The following is a 15,706-nucleotide window of genomic DNA, read 5'->3' as shown; positions in this document are numbered from 1 at the left end:
CTGACTAGGAATCAAACCTGCAACCCTTTGGTGCACAGGATGATGCCTCAACCTCAGAGCCACACCAGTCAGGGCCAAACTGCAACTTTAAGAACACAAAATATACACATTTCATATGAATAAAAGTAAAACAAGGGCCCTTGTAAAACAGGTGACTCAGTAGGTTACAGTGTCAACTCCGATATGCCAAGGTTGTGGGTCCGACCCCCAATCAAGGCATACACAAGAATCAAACAATGAATGCATAAATAAGTGAAGCAACAAACTGATGTTTCTCTCTCTCTTTTCCTCTCTATAAAATCAAATTTTTTTATTTAAAAAGTAAGAGTGTGAAAATATAAAGCTTGGACAAGTCATGCAGGAAGAACTGGTGGACACTGAGAATGGTGAGGCCACTTAGTGATCTGGTAGCAGCCACTGAAACATAAAATGGGCACATCCCTGCACCCAGTGAACCACCTGCTGACATCTTAGACTCAGAAAGCATAAGTCCTGAGCATAAGTATACATCATTCTATACCAAGGAGGCAGTCTTAAAGGCCAGCAGGGAAAAGACAGGCCAATGGTGAAGGAATGAAAAGTATCATGATGGACCCCTCCATAGCAAAATAGAAAACCACAGGTAATGGGAGATTACTTTCAAAATGCTGAGGAAAAATACTGTCTGATATCTTATTGTTCAAGAGTTAAGCTCTGGCTGGGTAGCTCAGTTGGTTAAAATGTTGTCCTACTATCCCAAGGTATCGGGTTTGATCTCTGATGAGAAGTCATACAAGAATCAAAACAATGAATGCATCAATAAGTGGAACAGCAAATTGATATTTCTCTTTCTCTCTCTCTCCCTCCTCCCTTCCTTTCTGTCTAAAATCAGAAAATAAAATAAAATAAATAAAATAAAATAAATAAAAATTAGAGAAGTTGTTTTTCAGGACTCCAACCCCAAAGGAAATGATGAATGTGCATTTAAATCAAAGCCAGCCCTAGCCTGTTTGGGTCAGTGGTTAGAGTGCCAGCCTGAGGACTGAAGGATCCTGCGTTAGATTCTGGCCAAGGGCATGTACCTTGGTTGCAGGCTCAATCCCTGGCCCTGGTCAGCACACAAGCCAGAGGCAACCAATCGTGTGTCTCTCTCACATCAATGTCTCTCTCTGTGTCCCCCCGACCCTGCCCCCGCGCTTTCCACTGTCTCTGAAAAGCAATGGAAAAAATATCCTCGGGTGAGGATAAAAAAACACACAATAAAATGCAGCAGTAGCCCTGGCCAGTGTGGCTAAGTTGGTTGAGCATGATCCCATGCACCAGAAGTCAGCAGTTTGATTCCCGATGAGGGCACATGCCTGGGTTGCAGGCTCAATCTCCACTAGGGGTCATGCAAGAGGCAGCCGGTTGATGTTTCTCTCTCATCAATGTTTCTATCTCTCTATCCCTCTCCCTTCCTCTCTCTCTAAAATCAATAACTTTTTTTTAATTATGCTCACATTTTTTTAAAAAAGACTATATATTGTATTTCCACTTATATGAAGTCTAGAATATGCAAATGCAAAGACAGAAAGTAGATTAGTGACTGCTTAGGGCTGAAAGAGACAGAGGAGATGAGGAGTGACTAATGAGCACAGGCTTTCATTTTGGGGATTATAGAATTATTCTAAAACTGTTATTGGTAATGGATAAACCACCTAGTGAATATACTCAAAACCAGCGAATTTTAAACTTTAAGATGGTGAACTGTATAGTTTGTGAATTATATTTCAATAAAAGTGCATTAAAAAAAGTAAGCAGGTATTGAGTCTGTCAGGGTCATAACCACTGGTCTAGACCCCACCTGGCACGATTTTTTCTGGTACCTTTTTTTCTTTTTCAGTATGTTTTTATTGATTTCAGAGAGAGGAAAGGAGAGGGAGAAAGAGATAGAAACATCAATGATGAGAGTCAGTGTCTCGCTGCCTCCTGCACGCTCCCTACTGGGGGGTCAAGCCCACAACCCAGGCATGTGCCCTGACCAGGAATTAAACAGTGATCTCCTGTTTCATGGGTTGACAACCACTGAGCCACGCCAGCTGGGCCAATTCTGGTACCTTAAGACTTCATGAAGTAACAGTTTTATAGGATGTGTAGAATTCCTTTCCCAGGCACTCACCTCTGAAGGACTTTATCCCCAGACTCCAAGACTCTGCAGAGAAACCCACTTAGGCTCAGTCTCTGAATGTTTGACATCAATGGTTGCCAAACCTCAACTGTACGAGACCATCTGCACAGTTCCTGCCATCTCTGTGAACCAAACACAATGTTTACTTGTTCAAATAATGCATTCATTTTTTTAAAAAATATTACAGATGTCCCTTTTTCTCCCCAATGACCCACTCCACCCCGTCCCACCCCCCTCCCCAGACCCTCTCCCCACCACTGTCTGGGTCCTTCGGTTGTGCGTATATGCATAAATAATGCTTTAACAAAAATAGTTTGCCACCAACTTTACCCCTGTCCTAACAAAAAGTCACCCACCTGACTACCAATTAGATGAAGTCTGACTCCATTTTTAATGACTGACTGCTGACAGCTTTCAAGCACCGCCCCCCAACTCCCTTCTCCTCCTTTCACCCCACATCTAGGCGAGCTAAGGAGAAAGCCTGAATACTTTCTCCTTGGAGTTGGCAGAAAGTTCAAACCATGAAAGCCCCAAGCAAGGCAAGGCCACCCTCATCCCGGCTCCACACTCTGATCACAATAAAAGCCCAGCCAGTCTCTTTTCCTGCTCTCTCAGGCTATTTTTGGATTACCTTGAGAAGGCTACACTGCTTTCCCAAGACTGTCTCATTATGTGAATAATCAACCTTTTATCTTTTGGGGGTGTGTATGTGTGTGTGTGTGTGTGTAAAATATATAAAGAATGTGTGTATATATGTGTTTGAGGCAGGGAGAAAAGAAAAATAAAGCTTTTGTGGCAAAGTGTAAATTTGAGAATGGTTTTACGAGTGTTCATTGAACTAGTCCTGCAACTTTTCTGTAGGTGTGACACGTTTCAAAATCAAAAGTTGGTCCCAAACAAGAAAAAACTAACGGTGTTCTTCATCACCAAACCAGTATTACAAGAAATGTTAAAGGGTCTTCTTTAAAAAGAAAGAATATAAATAATAAAATGACAGCAACTACAAATCTATCAATAATTATTTTAAGCCCTGGGTAGTGTGGCTCAGTTGGTGGGAGTGTGGCCCACTGAAAGGTTTCGGGTTCACTTCCAGGTCAGGACACATACCTAGGTTTCGAGTTCCATCAGTGGTTGTACAAAATCAGTAAAACATATCTTTGGATGAGGATTAAAAAATACTGATAATAATACAGTGTTTAACACTTCACTATTAAATATAATAATAATATTGTAATAACTATGTACAGTGCCAAATGGGTACTAGATTTATCAAGGGGATCACTTCATAAATTATATAAATGGCTAACCACTACGCTATACACCTTAAACTAACATCACATTGAATGTCAACTGTAACTGAAAAATAAAAAATAAAATTTTAAAAGTTGGCTGAGAAGGGAGAGAAAACAAGCCATAGGATGGAGGAGAGTTACTTGCTGTGGGGGAAATAAACCAAAGATTTGGTATTGAAAACATTTTCACAAGCCTAAGTGCCTAACAACCAAATTTTTTAAATTGTGAAAGGGTAAGTGATCTTTCTGGGGTGGTGATAACTTTGAGCGTTTGGTGGCATCTATCAATACTCATCCAGTAGTACAATGCAGATCTGTACCTCAATTTTGCCTCAAAATTTATAAAAAGTAATAAACTCTAGTCAATCAAAGAATGCATAAATAAGTGGAACAACAAATTGATGTTCTTCTCTCTCAAAAGTAATAGTCTCTTAAAGTTTTTTTTATAAATGGTATTGAACTCTAATTGCCGTTAAGCACGGTGAGGCATCTGAGGGAAATGTAATGGTACCTGCCACTTAATTTAAATGTTTCCCAAAGAAGACTCAACGGACGGGACAAGAAAGGACAGGCCAAATAGGACAGAGCGAATACCGAGATGTTACTGGGCCGGTACAAGGCCGAGGGAGGATTTCCACTTTCTACCCGCATGAAAACTCTACCACGGCCTCCTGGGGGAAGGAGCTAAGGAAGCGAACCGCTAGAGCCCAGGGAGAGAAGAGCGAACCGGCCACCAAACGGGGAAGCCCCGCGGCCCGCCCCGGGAGCCGCACCCGGCTGGCTTGGCAGACACCAGGTGCTGGGGGGCGAACAGGGGCGCCGGCGGGCCCGTGGGAAACCGCCCGGGTCACGGGTCACAGGCGCCGAGGCCCAGCCCCCCGCCGGCGGCCCGCAGCCCCGGCCCGCTCCGGCCCGCACGGGCCCCAGGGAGGCAGACGCGAAACGGCCCCTGAGGAGGGACGGGCTGAAACCGCGCGGACCGGCCGGGCACGCGAGGGTAAGGAGGCGGGCGGGGCGGCCTCAGCCCGGAAACAGGCTCCCGCGCCGGGGGCGTCCTCACCCGCCCTGCGAGCCGACGCGCCCAGTGCCGCCTCAGACCTGCCCGCCACGCGCCGCTCACGACCCACCGGGACCGGCAGACGCTCCCCGCGGGGGGAAACTGACACTCCGAAGGCCGAGGGGCGCGGCGGGACTCACCTGGGGCCGGCAGGCGGCAGCGGCTGCGGCGGGGGCGGCGGCGGCCATGTTCGCGCAAGTGCGCGTGCGCGCGCCCAGCCCCGGATGTGCGAGTCCCCGGAGGCGCCGCCGCGCCCAGCGTGGCGAGGGGCCTATTGTTTAGTTTTCGGGATTCTGAGGCAATTGTTCTTGTCCCCTGTTCGGAGACTTCGGCTGCAGGCCGCGGGAGAGGGGCTGTAATCGGCTCAGCCTGCACCGGAAGGACTCCGGCTGCACCGCTCCCCCGGGTCGCCTTAGCCTGGCCCACAGCGCCCTCTAGCGACCGCAAGGGGGCGGACAGCGGGCCCGGACGTCAGGTCCGAGGGCGCTCGGGAAGGGTCCCGGCCTGGCTCCCGAGCGACCCGAGGGAGGGAAAGCGCGTCCGCGGGCTCCAGCGACGAGGGCCTGCCACCGTCACACTTCTTTGTTAATCTTAATGAGTTTTATTGAAAAGTGGAATGAAAACACACGAAAACAAAGGACAGCCTAGGCCTTAGTGAACGCGGTGTCCGAGCGTTTCAGCGCAGGGGCGCCCAGCGAGCCTGAAAGCCGGGGCCGCCATCGGCGGGAGGCGGGCGTCACGTAGCTACACGTAGTTCCGCAAAAACGGCCCAGTCGTGTGGCCGTTTACAGTTTGGACATGAGCTTTAGAAGTAAAAGGTAAAGCAGGTGATATAAATCCTGTTTATTCAGAGGAAACTTCATTTTCTCGTTCTTGCCACTTGAGTACGTTCTCTGCCAGTTCTTGTTTCAGCCACGGAAATAATTCATCTTGGGTAAAGCCGTGCTCATTTTCTTTAATTTGCATCTACATGAGGACTTTCTAATTGTTTCAAGATGGGTTTCTACTGTCAATGAAAAGTCACAGCGAACTGCAGCAAATGCGCCAGGAACCTGGGTGACAGCTTCAGGGGGAGCGCTCCCGCGCTGGGTTGGCGGCCTCTTCCCGGGCCCCCGCCTTCCCCGAGGCAAAACGGAAGGTGAGCGTCTACTGCATCTTCTTCTAGGTTTTTAATATGTCTTTATTGATTTCAGAGAGAGGAAGGGAGAGGGGAAGAGAGAGAAACATCAGTGATGAGAGTCATTGATTGGCTGCCTGCTGCACGCCCCTGACTGGGGATAGAGCCCGCACGGGGGCATGTGCCCTGACGGGGAATCCAACCCGATCGCCTCGAGCCTAGGTCGAGGCTCAGCGGGTGAGCCCCTCCCCGCTGAGCTCTTCTAGTCTTAAAGTTCAATTTCCAGGCTCTTTTGGTTTCAGCTTGAAGACATGTGACCTGATGTAGCCTGGAGTTCACAAAGCAAGAAACTGATTCCTTAAATATCTGTAACATCTCCCGAGTGACTATCGGGAATGCGGGCTCCCACCGGTTTGCTGCTGCGGTAGCTCTGGCTTCACACTTTGAAGTTGTACGTGGAGCACCGACCATGGCCTATAGGGGGCGGTAGAGGACTATTTATCCCTTGACTGAAATTTACTTAGAGCCACCTTATTCTTATGAGGATATTTTAATTTTCTTTAATTTTCAATTACAGTTGGCATACAATATTTTATACTTTTAGGTGTGTAGCATAGTGATTAGGTATTTATATAACTTATGAAGTGATCGCCCTGCTAAGTCTAGAGTATTTTTCTTTAATATAAGGAAAAATCAATGGATTATTTATCGAGAAACTAATAAGGGATAAGTAATATCCTCAGTCAAAAATGCAACCTTAAAAAATATTCCATTTATTGGATTAGTTTTCCTTAACATTCTATTAAGGACATTTTCAAATGTTCAGAAACCTGAACAGAACTTTGTACCCAGCCCCTAGATAAAGACACTTAACGTTTGACAATATGTGCTTTGTCACTGTCCACATATCCATTATTGGGTGTGGGGTGTGTGTGTGTCATTGTTTTTGTTAATCCTCACCGGAGGATATTTTTTCATTGATTTTTTTTTTAGAGAGTGGAAGGGAGGGTGGGAGGGATGGGGGGAGAGAGACATTGATGTGAGAGACCCATCAATTGGTTGCCTCCTGCACTAGCGCCCACCAGGGCCTAGGATCCAACCTGAGCACTGAAAGATCACAGGTTTGATTCCTGGTCAAGGGCAAGTAACTACCTGGGTTTTAGGTTCAATCCCTGGCCCTGGTCAGGTTGCATGAGGGAGGCAACCAATCTATGTGTCTCTCTCACGTTGATGTTTCTCTTTCCCTCTTTCTCTACCCCCACCCTTCCTCCTTTCCACTCTCTCTGGAAAGTAATGGAAAAAATATCCTCAGGTGAGGATTAGTAACAATTTTTTCCTTAAAACAGTCACTGTGGATTCAGACAGATTCTGCTTCAGATTAGCACAGATGCTTTCTAACTCCATAACTTAAGACAAAAGTCTTCAACTCTCTAAAACTCATCTTCATTATTTGAACATCAGAATAAATAGAGGGCTGTGTGAGGACTGTATTTACTAATAAGAAATATTTTTTTCTAATACTGGATTTGTTTCTGTACATCTAGATTAACATACCTTTGGAATGCCTCTTTTCAGGAACCCAGTAATAGATTTGCTCTGGGCACACTAAACCTTCAATGCAAATTTGCTATTGTTGCTAAGGGACTTATAGGAAATACTGCTAGAAGTGAAATTCCTAAATACTAGAGAGGATAGTATGAACATTTTATTAATTTTATTTTTTTTAGAGAGATCGATCGATTTTTTCTTGCACTTACTTGTGTATTCATTGGTTAATTCTTGTATAGGCCCTGACTGGAGATTGAACCTGAAAACTTGACGTATCGGGAGAACTCTCTAAATGAGCTACCTAGCCAGGGCATAGTATGAACATTTTAAATAGTTTTAGTTACACATTATGAAACCTATATCTATACTTCTCCCACCTGCATGTGAGGAAGGCCACTATCACCCACACTCACCAGCAGGGACACTCTTTGAGCCTTTCATGGCCTTGCTTGGTGTTTATAGACTACTGGGAAGAGCATGATCTTGGCTCCAGAAGGTGCCCACAGCTGAGAGCAGGTCCCTCTTTGAAGGGGAATCTGGGAAGGAGCCTCATCTAACTGCCCTCCCTCCCCCAGCTCCATGAGGGTCTAGCCCCTTAGTGTGTGTGTGCCTTCTGTTCTTTAAGTTCCCAGACGTCATCGGGCACAGAAGGCACAGTGCCCAGGGCACATGATACCTTTAAGGATCCACAAAAATGGTATCATTTGTTTTAAAATTAGAAGAGTAAAGTGAATATCACTGTCTGGATTTATATCAATGTAGTTGTAAAATATATTATTTTGTATTTTTTTTAGGGAGGAGTCCATGAATGCCGAAATGCCTCACGCTTGGAACAGAAAGTCACCATCTGCCCCTGCTGTGCCCCTCCTCACACTAGGTCTCTTCCATAATTGAACTTCTCTACTTGTACCATTCTCCTCTCCAAACCTTCTGGTGTCTCGGGTTTTTTTCAGATTTACTGTTGCTGATGATCCCCAAGTGTATAATACCAGCCCAGGCCCTAGCCAAGCTGCTCAGTCGTCCCAATGTACCAAGGTTGTGGGTTCAATCTCTGGTCAGGACACATAAAAGCAGCAACCAATGAATACATAAATAAGTGGAACAACAAATCGATATTTCTCTCTCCCCCTTCCTCTCGCTCTAAAAATCAGTAAGAAACATATCCTTGGATGAGGTTTAAAAAAAACATAAATTACCACAGACTTAGTGGCGAAAAACACAAATATACTATCTTACAGATTTGGAGGTCAGGAGTCTAAAGTAGGCTAGTCCCTCCTGGAGGCTCTAGGGGGAGCCTTTTGCAGCTTCTGGAGGCCACTCACATTGCTTGGTTCATGACCCTGAATCACTCCAACCTGATTCCATCATCAAAATGCCTTCTCTGGTTCTGACTCTTCTGCGTTCCTCTTACACTTTTAAGGACCATTGTGATTATGTCCCCCCCGCACACGCCCAAGATAATCCAGGACAATTGCTTCATCTCAAGATCCTTACCTTAATCACTTCTGCAAAGTCCCTTGTCATGTGCAGTCATGTATTCTCAGGCTCTGCTGATTGGTACCTGAACATCTTTGGGAAGCTATTACTGATCCCACTACACAATCCAAGAAAACCTCTTGGAACAGGTCCACTTAAATCTCGCATCTCAAGCATTGAGAAGGAGCCAGTATATGATGAGCTGGGAAAGAGCATTTCGGCAGAAGGAGAAGCACTAGCAAAGGATCTGAGGTGGAAAGAATTTGGTGCTATCAAGAAACTGAAGAAGTACCAGGCAAGTGTGGTTCAATTGGTTGAGTGTGGTTCTGTGCACCAGGAGGTGCCAGGTTCAATTCTGTCAGGGCACATGCCCAGGTTGCAGGCTCGATCCCCTGTAGGGAGCATGCAAGAGGCAGCTGATTGATGTTTCTCTCTCATCGATGTATCTCTCTCTCCCTCACCCTCCCTCTAAAATCAATAAAAACATATTTTTTTAAAAAGCCTGAAGATGAGAGGGGGCTGGGCTGATGGGTGAAAAGGTGGTGAGATTAAGAGGTACAAACTGGCATTTATAAAAAGTCACGGGGATGTAAAGTACAACACAGGGAATATAATCAATAATATTGTAATAGCTATGTATGATGTCAAATGGATACTGGACTTATCACTTTGTAAGATACATAAATGTCTAATCACTGTCTTATATACCTGAAACTAGTATAATAATGTACGTCAACTGCAATATTTTTTTTTATTTATTTATTTATTTTAATATCTTTATTGATTTCAGAGAGAGGAAAGGAGAGGGAGAGAGAGAAATACAAACATCAATGATGAGAGAGTCATTGATCGAGCCCACAACCCGGGCATGTGCCCTGACTGGGAATCGAACCCCGATCGCCTGGATCCCAGGTCAACGCTCAACCGCTGAGCCACGCCCGTCCGGGCTATTTTTATTTCTTTTTTAAATATATCTTTATTGCTTTCAGAGAGGGAGAGAGATAGAAACATCAATGATGAGTCATTGATCGGCTGCAGCCCGCAACCCGGGCATGTGCCAGGAATCGAACCTCGATCTCCTGCAATTTTTTTAAAAGGAAGAAACTGATGGCAGGTGGTGAAGTAGATGGATGAGTGATGGGTGAGAAAAGGGCAAGGCTCAGAAGCACTAGACCTTGTAGGCCCTAATTAGGAGTTTAGGCTTCATTGTAAATGCAGTAAGAAGCCACCAGGGGTGCAGTTACTCTGTAGAGTGACATGATCTGATTTACATCCTTGGAAGCTCACTGCCTGCTGTGTGGGACAAGTTTGGAAGTTGGGCGTTAATAATCTTGACTTGGAAGTCATCTACATAGCAGGCAAGAGTGAAGTGGTGAGGGAAGCAAGTGACCTTGGGCAATCTGTCAACAAATAGTCATGGCTTTCCCATGCCAGATGCTGGGCCTAAAGAGAGAAAGAGACATGGTATTTCCTGTATGTAGCCATCAGCAAGTAGAGGTGGATATTCTACAAAAAAATTTTACTTAACAGCAATGTGAAACCATCACTTGAGTTTAAGCAGGAAAATGACATGATCTGGTTTACATTTCTGAAGGATTGCTCTGGGTGAGTGTTGAGAGTGGTGTGAACAGCATGAATGGCAGTGAAAGCATTGCAGTGACTCCAGGTAGAACAGGGCAACAGAAAAAAAAGATTGATTCAATGTATATGTAAGGTGGACTCAAAATCTACAATTCAAATGATGGTGGAGGTGTCCTTAGCCACTGGGTTGATGGTGATGCCAGCACTAGTAGGGAAAAGCTGGTGTAAGAGCAGGTGGGGACATGGAATTAGTATTCAATTTTGACAGGTTGTGATTGTAGAATAAGCAGAGAAGCCCAGTAGGCAGCTGAATGTATTCAATCCTCAGGAAAAAAAATCTGGGATGTAGCAACAGAACAACAATTCACCAATGTTCAGATGGTGTTTGAATCCAGGGGAATGGAAATGATAACACAGGCAGGAGAGAGAAGAGGGCTCAGAACCAGACCCCAAAGAACTGGGGTCCCCAAGAGCATCTGGAAAAGGAGAGTTCTGTTCACTGTTAACTACTTATTGTAGGGCAGATCTGAAAACAAATCTACATGCTTCAGGTGTGCTTCCTCACTTAACTTCATTATTTTTTTGGCAAACACTTAAAATTGTATGTTGCCCAGCCAGGTGTGGCTCAGCAGTTGAGCATCGAACTAGGATCCAGGAGACGGCAGTTCGATTCCCGGTCAGGGCACATGCCCAGGTTGTGGGCTCAGTCCCGAGTAGGAACAGTAGGGCGTGCAGGAGGCAGCCGATCAATGACTCTCATCATTGATGTTTCTATATTTCTCTCTCTCCCTTCTTCTCTCTGAAATCAATAAAGATATATATATATATTTTAAAATTGTATGTTTCATTTTCCAGGCTGAGAAATTAGAATGAAAAGCAGAGTTAACCAAAAAGAACTACATTTCTCTTAGAACCATATGCTGTTCTGGAAACAGATTCATAAGCAATGAACTATATCCTTCCACATTTGGCTAAGGCCACGAATGTGAGGCCCACTTAAAGCAGCATCAGGAGAACCAGGAGAGATGGTGGAATATATGGCCCTTGAGGAAACACTGATTCAGGACAGAGGCAGAAAGAATAATTAATTTGGGGAAAAAGTTAATTAGAACTCAATCCTTCTTCCACGATACAGTAACATCAGAGAAGCCATACTCGAGAGATGATATAATGGTGTAGAGAAATCTGGACAGAGCTGAACCCTTTTAACTATGAACTAATTTACTCAGGAGACAAATCTTACCAATGTGTTGAGCGTGCGATATTCTTGGAGAAAGATTACCTTTTGGTACGTTTCAAAACTCATTTAGAACAACCCTACAAATGTAAAGGCACAAATTATCCCTTTCTAAGTATGAGAGAATTTACACTTATGAGAAACTATATTTGCAGTGAATTCAAGACATTATTTTCTAGGAGAAACTGCTTTCCATCTAAGACTATAAAGGAGAGAAACCCTACAATGTAAGCATTCAGGGAAAGGTCTCAGACTTTTCTTCTTCCTTACTCAGTATGACAGAATTCAAACCTGAGAGAAGCCTATGGATGTAGTCTGTGAAAACTACGGATGTGGCATTGTGGGAAACACATTAAACATAGCTCAGCACTTATGATGCAACATCAGAGAACTCATACTGGGAAAACCCCTATACATGCAGTCGATGTGGAAAAGCCTTCAGGGGTGTCCACACTTTATGGCTCTTTTTATGGCAAAGCTGTTGGTTGAAATTCCATTTTATTTGACATCAGAAATAAACCACAAAGGAGGTGGAATCCACGTGTTATTTCTGATCCACAGGTATCTGAATGTAATAAGACTTTGCACTGTTGCTCCCTGCAATCACAGATGAGCAGGTATGAGCAGTTATGCTCTAGATATGCCCTTGATTTGCCAGAGAAACACAATTTAATGGGACTCAGGGGTCTAGGACTGATGGACAATGTCTCATAGAAATTACAGCCCTAGCCCTAGCAGAGTGGCTCAGTTGGAGCATCATCCCATACACCAAAAAGGTTGTTGGTTCAAGTCCTGATCAGCACACATACCAGGTTTCAGTTCAATCCTGGGTTGGGGCGCTTACAAGGGCAGCCAATTGATGATTCTCTCTCACATTGATGCTTCTTTCTCTCTCCCCCTTTATCTCTCTCTAAAAAACATCAACAGAACATATCCTCAGGTGAGGATAAAAATAAAAATCAGCCCAGCCAGCATGGCTCCGTGGTTGAGCATCGACCTATGAACCAGAAAGTCACGGTTCAATTCCCAGTCAGGGCACATGCCTGGGTTGCAGGCTTGATCCCCAGTAGGGGGTGTGCAGGAGGCAGCCATCAATGGCTCTCATCATCGATGTTTCTATCTTTCTCTCCCTCTCCCTTCCTCTCTCTGAAATCAATAGAAACATATTTTTAAAAAATGATAAAAATAAAGCCCTAGCTGGTTTTGCTCAGTGGTTAGAGCGTCAGCCCTTGGATTAAAGGGTCCTGGGTTTGATTCAGGCCAAGGGCAGATTCCTCAGTTATAGGCTCCATCCCCAGCCCGTTAGGATGAGTGCAGGAGGCAACCAATCTGTGTCTCTCTCACATCAATGTTTCTCTCTCTCTCTCTCACTCTTCCACTTTCTTTGAAAAGCAATGGAAAAAGTATCCTTGAGTGAGTTTTAAAAACAAAAAATAAATGATTGCCCTAAGTAACAAAATGCAAATGTTATCAAGGACAACAGCATTGTTTTACATCATATATGAACTAGAGAACCACCAAATTTGAAGTGTCATGCAGAGATCATTCATCTTTTAGTATCATGGGAATCAATCTATATATAATAATATAGTATTCATAGAAGAAAGCTGAAAAACATACCATCCATTTTTCCCCTGCATAACCCAAATGCTGTCCTTTCAAACAAATCATAGAGCTTTACATTAACTCACCAAAGTTTCATAGGTGGAATTCTACTATTAACTTTAAGACAAGCATCATAGAGTTGTGTACATTTTCACACATCTAGGGACATAGCCAGTGTCCAGGCAGGACTGAAATGATGTACCACAGCCTGGTGAAGTGTCCATACTCCCAAGGATGATGCAAACCTCACAAGCTTCTAGCAAAATCTCTCAAAAAGCTGGGTTCTGGAGACAACCTTACCCATAGCTGCCCAAATGGATATGTGGAGCGTTCTGGGGAAAGGGAGAGGGGTAAGTTCCCACACATGAACCCTGAGGACCTTCTGCCTTTATGAGCATCCTCTAAAATGCTGGCTTTCCTCCTAGACCCAAGGGAGGGAGAGCTCTTGCTCTCCTCATAGTCCATGTAATGTTTCCTTCCCAGCACTACCAACGAACCCTCTCCCAGGATCCCCATTTCCTTCTGCTTCCTTGAGGCTGAGACTCCATTCAGTTCCAGGTCTCTGCTGGTAGTAAACCCACAAACTTCCAGCACCAGTGGCTCTCTGACTGGGCATGTGGCCTTATAACTTGAGGAGAGGCCTCTGGGCAGACAAGCTTCACTCAAGCAGATTTGTGTGCCAGCCACTGTGGGTGGCTGTGCCACCCTCCATCATTGTGCAGGGCCCAGCTCCCTCTACAGGTGTCAAAATACCAGCCACTTTTCCCAGCTTTTTCTCACAGTGAGGACATGGACTACTGGGACACAATGGGACATTAATCCTGGACAACTGGGATCTGCAGAAGTTATGAGAAAGACAGCTTCTGAAGAGATATTATTCCTCCCCTGTGGCAAGTAGAATAATGGCTCTCCAAAGATGCACACATCCTAATGCCTGGAGCTGGTGAATGTGTTATCTTACAGGGTAAAAGAGACCTTAGAGATGTAATTAAGGATCTTGAGATGGGAAAATTATCCTGGATTACTTATGAGCCCAGTGTTATCACAAATGCCCTTGTGTTTTTGTTAATCCTCACCTAAGGATATTTCTTCCACTGATTTTTTTATTAGAGAGAATGGAAGGGAGAGAGGGGAAGAGAGGGAAACATCAATGTGAGAGAGACACATCGATTGGCTGCCTCCTGCACGCGCCCCAATGAGAGATCCAACCTGCAACTGAGGTATGTGCCCTTGACTGCAATTGAACCCTCAACCTTTCAGTCTGTGGGCCAACGCTCTAACCACTGAGCCAAACTGGCTTGGGCTGGAATCCAGTTTTAGCAAGAATCTTGCTAAGTCAGTTTATCAAGAATTCCCCACCCTTGCCTGGCCAGAGTGGTGCAGAGGTTGAGCCTGGACCCATGCACCAAGAGGTCACCAGTTGGATTCCCAGTTGGCGCACATGCCAGGATTTATGGCTTGATCCCCAATAGGGGGCGTGCGGGAGGTAGTCCATTGATGTTGATGTTTCTCCTTCATGGATGCTTTTCTCTCCCTCTCCCTTCCTCTCTCTCAAATCAATAAGAACACATTAAAAAATAAAATTCCCTACCCTTGATATCTGACCAAACTCCTCATTCTCACTATGTCCCCCAGGTGACATGCGCTCGCCCTGGCTTGCCTCTATCAAGAATCCTGTTAGGTGAGTTCAGCCAGAATCCCCTCAACCTCCCCGAAAGACTTAAGTCTCCTCTTCTAACTTTCTATAGACCAACAACCCCCCCGCCCCGCCCCCAGGCAGCACCTGGTCCCAGTACAACTTGCTCCTTGTCAATAAACACCACTTGTTCTGGATGTATTCAGAATAGGTTCTATAACGAAGTCTCTTCCCCTGTTACAATACTTCTAGCGAGTAAAACATATTTTCACCGCTTTAACGTCTATGCAGATCTGGTTTACCTTTGACACGACCCACCCTCCCCAAACCCAGTGCCTAGGTCACAACGAATCCTGCCCTCCCCCCCACACCACCAGACCTTTAGGCCTGCCCCCCCCTTCCTCCCTCCCCCCGCTTGATGGACACACTGGAAAGCCCGCGAGACCTCGGCTGGTTTTAGTCACGCCTCCAGCCCAGTGCTGCCCCCTCAGCCCCGCCCCCTTGGCCTCCATTAGGCTGGCGCGCACAGGTAGAAGCACCGCCCACGCACTCACGTCAATCTCGTCTCTCCCTCTTCCGGGAACGAGGTAGACCATAGTCCCGCCCCCAAGCTTTCTGCCAGCCCCTCCTCCAATCCCAAGAACTGGGAGGACATTAGCCCCGCCCCCAACAGACAGCCCGCCCTTTTCCCGCCCCACCCATCTTCATTTGGAGTCTCGGCGGCAGGAAGCCGCGGCCCCAACACTTCCGGGCCTACTCGCCTTTTATCCTCCCCCAACGGCTTCATAAGTAGTTCCGCCTCCCACCGTCAATCTCTAACCCACTCAGCACTTCCGGCAGTCTTCTCCCCCGCTGCTTCTCTTTGTCCAGCTTACTCTTCGCCCTACGCGTGGACACCCTCCCGGCTGGGCACCGCTGTCTCCCGGCCTGTGCCACCGCCCACCCAGGGGTTGGGGCTTTGCGGCCTGGCCTGCGGTCTCCCCTTGCCCGGCTGGGCAGGGGAGGAACATG

General features: G+C 45.8%; 1 protein-coding gene across 8 annotated transcripts in view; it reads right to left on the bottom strand.

Annotated features, from left to right (window-relative positions):
* Positions 1-15,706, bottom strand: part of ZNF329 (zinc finger protein 329) — a 25,129-nt gene extending 9,423 nt beyond the window's left edge. For 3 of the 8 annotated variants that reach the window (XM_081119888.1, XM_081119892.1, XM_081119894.1), the window contains exons 1-2: positions 4,636-4,877; positions 2,138-2,268 (exon numbers count right to left, since the gene is read on the bottom strand). The gene's annotated coding sequence lies outside the window, so the exon portion shown is untranslated. Of the gene's footprint in view, positions 1-2,137; positions 2,269-4,498; positions 4,596-4,635; positions 5,674-15,570 lie in introns of those variants that run through there. The other 5 variants (XM_081119893.1, XR_013997601.1, XM_081119891.1 and 2 more) reach the window with 5 other exon arrangements.

This window comes from Miniopterus schreibersii (assembly GCF_964146895.1).
Source record: "Miniopterus schreibersii genome assembly, chromosome: 18".
NCBI classification, from domain to species: domain Eukaryota; kingdom Metazoa; phylum Chordata; class Mammalia; order Chiroptera; family Miniopteridae; genus Miniopterus; species Miniopterus schreibersii.
The sequence above is the reverse complement of the archived record's forward strand: the minus strand, read 5'-3'. Positions and strand labels throughout refer to the sequence as shown.